General features: G+C 37.5%; 1 long non-coding RNA gene across 1 annotated transcript; it reads left to right on the plus strand.

Moving 5' to 3' along the window:
• Positions 1 to 336: 336 nt before the first annotated feature.
• On the plus strand, positions 337 to 8,173 carry LOC138906542 (uncharacterized). Its single transcript, XR_011413976.1, has 3 exons — positions 337 to 921; positions 5,794 to 5,861; positions 7,973 to 8,173. It is a non-coding gene; the product is annotated as an uncharacterized lncRNA (long non-coding RNA).
• The last annotated feature ends 536 nt before the right edge of the window (positions 8,174 to 8,709 follow it).

Genomic DNA, 8,709 nt, shown 5'->3' on the forward strand with positions numbered 1-8,709 from the left:
AAGTAATGTTAAAATAATTAATATTCCAGGCATGTTAAACAAATTAACAAATAAATATAGCATCAAATAAATTAACATTAAGCAAGACATAAAGTGGGCCTTTAGCCCATAAAACATTCTGCCAACATAAAAAAAAAAAAAAAAAAAAGGAGGGGGGGCAAGCTTTAGCAATTAAAGTGGGCCTTAAGCCCACATTTAAGTATCTGCCGAGCTTCTTCAGCTATCAAAGAAAGAGTCCCAGGCAGTTAAGCTCAATCACACCTTCTTTTTTTTTTTTATAGTTCTGCCAACTTAATAGAAAGAAGCCCACAAATTCTAAGCCTTAAATTTCCCAAAAAAAACGTATTTTTGTTTTATGATCTTTGCATTTTAAGAAAGAGACCTAATTCTCTTCATCTTCTTTTCAGGATTGTCGCCGCTAGTTTGACGGAGAACTCCACCTTTTCCTTTTTTTTTAAAGGATTATAACAAAGAAATTTAGTTTCTACTTCTTTCTATACTCAGCCGCCATACATGAATTCTTCTTCTTCAGATTTCGTTTTTTTTTATTAAACTTAAAAAAAATTGAAAGAACCCTTGTTCCTTCTCTTCCACCATTGCTGTCTTTGTCTGTTTGACATTGGAGCACAAAACTCCTTTGTTCTATACCACTGAAGAGAGAAATATAATCATTTTGGTGTATAGTTTCCTCTCCTATTCACTGTTACTATAGACATTCTTTGAGCACCAAACTCCAAAATAATTATTTGTCTATGGCAATAACTCCTCGGAAGCCATAACTTTTTGCGGCAGTGGTTTAACGGGAAGCCATAGCTTCTCATCAATGCTCTTTTGGAGACGATTGTTTTTTGTGGCGGAGACGGACGTCGCCGGCAGCCACCGACCGTTAGCCTTCGATAATATTTTACATCGGTGTTACGGGTAAGGGTACAGATCGATTATACTTTTAAGGAAATCATTTTTCCCTTTTTTTTAATCGATCAGTTTCAATTACAAAAAAAGTTATTAACACCGGATTTAACAAAAAATTATACTGATTTTCTCAAAATCAGTGTTCAAACCTTAACACACTGATTTAAAAACTAATTTAAAAATAGTGTAACAAAATTATTTATTCATTCCAATTGCACACAACCAAAACAAAAGCGCATATTTGTTTCACCAAAAAGACAGAACAAATTTATTATTTTTCCGGACCAGAAAGCCAGCATGTGGCTCTGATACCAATGAAGGAACGCGATAAACTATACACATTAATTTAGCGTGTAAATCATAAAACGATAAATTACTTGGTTCTTCGTGAAGCGGAAGCGAAAATCTGAAATGAACCGCAGCTGAAATCACTGGTAGGTGGTGGTTGTCACGTTGTGACAGATCAACCCCTTAAAAAGAAATCTAAACCCCTTGTCTGGTTTGGAAGAAGAATCTAAACCCTTCGTCTGATTTGGGAGAAGAAAGCCTTGAAAAATACAGCAAGAGAGTATATTTCTTTTATTGTACACACTAATAACCCTATTGGGCCTTAAAGCAACTCTTATAGATTCAACCCAAAATTTCCTACACTAGACAATATGCAACAGTCTATTCTTGTTCTAGGGATTCGTGGAAAAATCTTGAACCTGGAAATCTCATACATGAATTTTGTGTAGAAGTCTTTGGTGGTGCTTATTTAAATGGAACTTATTGTTGGCTGCTAATTGGCAGGGGTTGTATTTCTGATGATTGTAGCGTTCTTTCATTTGACTTTGGCAATGAGGTATTTGTAGAGATCGGAGGGCCAGATGTTGGGCGCGATTTCAATCATTTCAATGTGAAACTGGTATTGCTTGATGACTTCATTGCCCTCATGATCGTTGTTGAAGGATTTGTTTATGATATATGGGTAATGATCCAACCAGATGTTTGGAACAAACAATTTACCTTTCAATGCACTTCAAATATAAGGTCTTGGTATTCTAGCACTCTCATTTTTGAAAATAAACGCTCCTACCTATTCTCCTATTGATGTTAGGACTCAGACAACGAGAAATCTCGAATTTCGTCATCCAGGCCTGAGGAGAGCCATCTGGAAAACCACAGATGGCTATTCCGTTCATTTTTATAAAGAGAGCTTAGTAACAATTAAACGAGAGAGTAGGCAGGCGAATTATTGAAGCTTACCTGATATATTTGACTCCTTGATTAAGCTGTAAATAAGAGTGGATAATATGTTACCACCCAGACTCAAGTTTCCCTATCTAAGTTTGTCTCGTGTCAATAAACCTTTCTAGTTTAAAAATTACTGTCACGATCCCAATTTCACTTCATAGAATGTAGTAATGACACCTAGTGTCTAATCTAAACATTTACTAAATAATAGAATAATCCAACCATCAAATGATAAATACGAGATAAGAATCTTATACACAATTACAAATCTCAAAACTAGTAGTACAAATCATAAGCTCTACTGAGTTCACTAAGAAAATCCTTAAATACAACTGTTCGGAATGGAAATCAAACAGTACAAATACAAAATCAGAAGGTGACTTTGAGGCCTGCGAACGTGACGACTGGTTTACCTTGAGTCTCCATAGCTCGACTAGCCAGCTAATCATCAACAAGAAACGTGGCATCTGGATCTGCACAAAATATTGCAGAAACATAGTATGAGTACACCATAGCGGTACCCAATAAGTATCAAGACTAACCTCGGTGGAGTAGTGACAAGGGACAGTCAAGACACCTACCGGACTAAACAACCTAAACAAGTGTGAAGGTGAACTAACATAGAAACAATACTGATGTACAACTAAGCACGATAAAGAATACAAAACAATGATACACCAATGACAACAATATCTAACCGGAAGAAGTCATGTAATAATGTCGTAGAATGAGCTGGACACGATCTAAGTCCGGTGAAAACCAAATGAGGTAAATCAATAACAACTCAATAAGAACAACCTCTTTCACGCCAAATTGTGTTTAAGCATTTCCACGAGTTACCGAACCTCATAATCACAGCTCACGGGTCACACTTCTTGAACCATAATCACTTGGCATGTTGTGCCCACATTTCAATTCATAACTGCACGGACGACTCACGTGTCGAGAGAACAACTCTCACACAGAAGGCAAGTAGACAAGAATATATGTAAAGGTCAATAATATCAGGATTCATCTTTTTAAACTGATATGGGTTATTAATCTACGTGTAAAGATAAGAAGTGCTTATGAACTTGCCTTGCCACCCAGTCTATCAGGTGTTCATCCAGTGTTCCACGTATCCATCCTCCAAAAGTATGTTGGGGATCCGTCCCATATTCTGGATTTCAGTACAGTGCAGCTGGACGGTAATTTGACTTATGATGTGGAGCCGGTAACTATTTTAGATCGGTTGGTCTGAAAGTTGAGATCAAAGAACATAACTTCGGTGAAGGTGCAGTGGAGAGGCCAGCCAGTCGGAGAAGCTACTTGGGAGATTGAGCAGGAGATGCAAAGCAAATATCCACATCTATTTGAGACTCCAGGTATGATTTTAAGCCCGTTCGAGGACGAACGTTTATTTAAGAGGGGGAGAATGTAACGACTCAGCCGGTCGTTTTGACTATTGCAATCCCGTTCCCCCATTTACTGCTCAAATTGTGAATTACAGTTGTTATTTGGCTTGCTGGGGTAATTGGTTTGGGTTCGGTGAGGCTTTGAAATGATTTAGAGCGCTTAGTTCCAAGGTTTAGAATTTAAGTTGAAAAGGTTGACCGGATGCTAACTTATGTGTAATGACCTCAGAGAAATTTTGCTAAGGAAATTAAGTTTTGGTGGTGCCGAGGTAGATCAATTATTACAAATGGTCGGAAAATTTTTGAGTTGAACAATGCATCGAAGTGTAAAGGAAACTTTTGTTGGAAAATGGTCATTTCTGCGACCACTATGCAGTCGCAGAATCACTATGCGGACCGCATAATGGTCGCAAAGTGGAACATGATGAGGGGCAAGATTTGAGGAAAATCTGCGGTGCACTATGCGACCGCAAACCTGTTTTGCGGTGCATTATGCGATCGCAGAACAAGTATGCGGACCGCATAATGACCGCAGAACAGGTCAGTAACGCCCAGCTTTGGAGGCCAAATTATGCGGCCGGTATGCGGACTGCATACCAGTTATGTGATCGCATATGCGACCGCATAACTGTGTCGGAGCTTTCATTCTTTCTAATTTTTGACCCGACCCAACTTCGATTTATAGCCCTTACAGCTCATTTTTGAGCTAAAATATGATATTTTAGAGAGAGGTGAGAGAATTTTAGAGAGAGGAAGTGTAGACTTAGTCATTTATTATAACGACCCGACTTGTCGTTTTAAAATATTAAGCCCCGTTCAGTGACTTAAGGTCTTGAGCAGCTTCATATTATGTGTATTGACTTACGTGCGTGGTTGAATTCAGTTACCGGATGATTTGGGGTGATTTGGGACACTCGGTCCCTAAAACGGAAGCTTAAGTCTTAGGATTTTGACCATAATCGGGAATGTGTGAAGATGACTCCAGAATGGAGTTCCGTCGGTTTCGTTAGCTCCGTTGGGTGATTTTGGACTTAAGAGCGTCTCCGAAAAATTATTTGGAGGTCCGTAGTGGAATTAAGTTTGAAATGGCCAAAGTCGAATTTTTGAAAAGTTTGATCGGGGGTTGACTTTTTTATATTGGGGTCGGAATCCGATTCTGGAAATTTGAATAGCTTCGTTATGTTAATTATGACTTGTGTGCAAAATTTGAAGTCATTCCGGATTGATTTGATGTGTTTCGGCACAAGACATAGAATTTGAAAGTTCAAAGTTCATAGATTTTCATTTGAGGTGTGATTCATCGTTTTGATATTGTTCGATGTGATTTGCCTCGAGCAGGTCCGTGTTATGTTTTGGGACTTGATGGTATGTTTGGTTGAGGTCCCGGAGGGCTCGGGTGAGTTTCGGGATGGTTTCACATCATTTCTCCTTGTTTTGCAACTGCTGGAACTGATATCCGGTATTGTTCTTCGCGAACGCGGAGGGTCTCACGCGTTCGCGAAGAAGGATTTTGGACGGCTGGGATTTGACCATCGCGAACGCGATGAAGAAGCCTCGAATGCGAAGAAATAGATGAGGAAAGCCTACGCGAACACGAGTGGGCAGACGCGAACGCGAAGAGGAAAGGGAGTTGGGGGCCGCCTGGCGTTAAGCCTTCGCGAACGCGAAGGGCAGAGGTCAGAATGCATCGCGAATGCGATGAGGATATCGCGAACGCGATGAGGATATCGCGAACGCGAAGAAGGAATCTGGGCAGCACATTTTTTTTGTGCTTCGCGAACGCGTAGAAGGCCTATCTGGGCAGAATTAAAAGTCCCAAAAACGGGAGTTTGAGTTCATAACTCAAAATCAAATTTGGAGCTCGGTAGAAAGCAGTTTTTGGAGAGATTCTTGCGTGGGTGTCTGGGGTATGTCATTCTTATCCAGTTTTGATTAATTTTCATGATTATGTCTTTGAATCCATCATTTAATTCGGATTTAATGGAGGAAAAATCAAGATTTTTGTAAAATCTTTCAAAAACGAAAATTTAAGATTTGGAAGTCGAGTTGTTATTGGAATTCGATAAAATTGGCATGGTAGAACTCATATCGGAATGAGTGTTCGGATTTCATGAAAAGTTTGCCGGGTTCCGAGGGGCGGGTCCCGCGTTGACTTTTGTTGACTTTTTGGCATAAAATTTTAAGTCGACGTATTATTATCTAAAATTATTTTCGATGAATTTTAATGAAGTTATACAATTAATTTGGCTAGATTTGAGCTGTCCGGAGGCCAATTCAAGCAAGAGGGCTATTTTGGAATATCGGCCTGACTTCAAAGAGGTAAGTGTCTTGCTTAACCTCGAGTGGGAAAATTTCCCCTTAGGCATTGAGTCTTATGTGCAATTTGTGTAATTGAAAACCATGTACGCGAGGTGACGAATACGTACTTGGTTTATATGTGCAAATTTCATTGATTAAAAATTCTTACACGCCCTTATGTATTAAATTGGAAATGATTGACACTAATTAAATTCTCTATTTGTCATGCCTAAATCCTTGTTTGTTGAAATTGTTTTTACATGATGATTTGGTGTGATTGCCACCTTGATTTTTATGTGAAATATTATTTTGTTGAGTTGTTCGCTTCCGGATATTTTCTTAAGATTCTTTATGCACATTATGGTCGAGTCATGGGCTCATTATTGTGGAAAATAAGGTATTGTTGATTTTTGTGGCAAGTTGTAATATTTGAGCACTTGATGTGCAATCTGTGATAAGTTGTAATATTTGAGCACTTAATGTGCAATCTGTGATAATTTGTAATATTTGAGCACTTGATGTGCAATCTGTGATAATTTGTAATATTTGAGCACTTGATGTGCAATCTGTTATAAGTTGTAATAATTGAGCATTTGACGTGCAATCTATACTATGTTGTAATATTTGAATACTTGAGGTACAGTTTATGAGATGTGATATTGGCATATTATATCGTGGGAGTTATGTTCGGGTGTTTGCACGAGGTTTCTGCCGTGCTATTATTACTATTGATATTATGCACATGCGGCGTGACAAGGCGAGCTATTTATATATATATATATATATATATATATATATATATATATATATATATATATATATATATATATATATATATATATGTGGGTTTGCGTATATGGCGAGACAAGGTGAGAACATTATTATGCACGTGTGGCGAGACAAGGCGGGCATTTACTTTACTATTGCACACGTGGCGAGACAAGGGGGGCTATGTCGGGGATTGATTTGTGATGGCCTGGGGGCATTATTGTTGTTGCATATTTATTTTGGGACTACGAGGCGTTACTTCGGGAGATCTCATGTTGAGCACTTACTTCGGGACTATGTTTGCACTTGCCCTTGGTTATTTTGTTTTTCCGTAATTTGTAAATTCTTGTGTTTTTCGTGATGTATTATTTGACTTAATATTAAGTGTTTTGTATTTCTTGATATATTGTGTTGACCTTGATTTTTTTTGTACGAGACTTTGAGGATTTGTATATTTTGGGTTGTACTTGTCTTTGATCATTGAGTTGTTTTAAATAAAAGAAAATTTTCAGTATGTTTAATTTAATAAATTTTATATCTAAATCAGTAGTTTATCTGATACTTTATTTTAAAGGAAATGTCATTTTTCCTCTCTCAATCGATTTCTAAAATAAACTTATCCTTTTGTTGATTTCTTACTTGATTTAAATAATTTTAACCTTACGTTATTGAAAATAAATTGATCACGTGGATCTTATATACATTGAGGATATTGGCACGTGAGTTGTCCGTGCAGTTGGGATATGAAATGAGGGCACGAGGTGCCGGAAAAATATGATGATTTAATTATGGGCACGAAATGCTGTGGAGATATGAAAAATGGGCTAAGACCCGTGTTTATGAAAAATATGAAAATGTGATGAGACCCGTATTTTTTTATGATTTTGAAATGAGGTGTCACATGGTGACTTTTTAATTGAAAGAATTATATTCAAAATATTTATTTGGAAAGAGTTTTACTTAGAAAGTATTATATGAAAGAATTGTATTTGAAAGATATTTATTTGAGGAAATTTTACTTGAAAAGATTTAATGAAAAAATTATATTTGAAAGAGAATTATTTGGAAGAATTATATATGAAAGACATTTATTTGAAGTACTTGATTTAATTGGGTGTAATTGTAATTATTAATAATTGAGCGATATTAATGGTATTCTTGTTGTCTGCTTTGCATATCACTGGTTGTTTCATGTTGCTCTGTTGTTATTTATTTTCTATTATTTTGTATATTATATTGCACATGTTATTAGACTAGTGAGTGTCTTGACTGTACCCCGTCTCTACTCCATTGAGGTTAGTCTTGATACTTACCGGGCACCGCTGTGGTGTGCTCACTCTACACTTCTGTACATTTTTGTGCAGAGCCAGGTATTGGAGATATCACACTTGAGCAGAGTTAAAGCGCGATCGTAAAGGTTCAAGGTAGAGCTGCTTGACAGTCGTAGTCCCTTGGAGTCTTTTCATTTCATTGTACTGTGAATTTTTAATCAAAAAGTATTGTATATTCGCTCCTCGTGATCATTCCATGTATTTAGTTAGAGTTTGTGACTCAGTACTACCAGTCTTGGGAGGTTGTATATTCATATTTATTTCGCTGTTAGTTTTGGTTACTTTTTTTTTTTTAAATGGCTTCAGAATGTAATAGAAATCGGCTTACCTGGTCTTAGAGACTAGGTGCCATCACGACGCCTGTGGTGGGATTTTGGATCGTGACAAGTTGGTATCAGAGCTCTAGGTTCATAGGTTCTACGAGTCACGAACGAGTTTAGTAGAGTTTTGCGGATCGGTACGGAGACGTCTGTACTTATCTTTGAGAGGCTACAAAACTGTTAGGAAATTTCACTTATTTCATTGCTTATCGTGCGGAATTTATTCAGGTTGAAGCATATATCTTATGTCCTTTTGCATCTACTCGTGTATGAAATTGCGCACTCAGTATCAATTATGCGCCAACAGTTCGTGATACTATAGAGGGGTTATAAGAGAGCTAGGGTTGCTCAACCATTATTACAACGTGTTGTCCAAATAGAGGATGCAGAAGTATTAAGAGATCATTCAGTTGTGCACATTGGGGTGCAGCAGGTTCTGACATCTGATTG

Source organism: Nicotiana tomentosiformis, chromosome 2, assembly GCF_000390325.3.
Source record: "Nicotiana tomentosiformis chromosome 2, ASM39032v3, whole genome shotgun sequence".
NCBI lineage: Eukaryota > Viridiplantae > Streptophyta > Magnoliopsida > Solanales > Solanaceae > Nicotiana > Nicotiana tomentosiformis.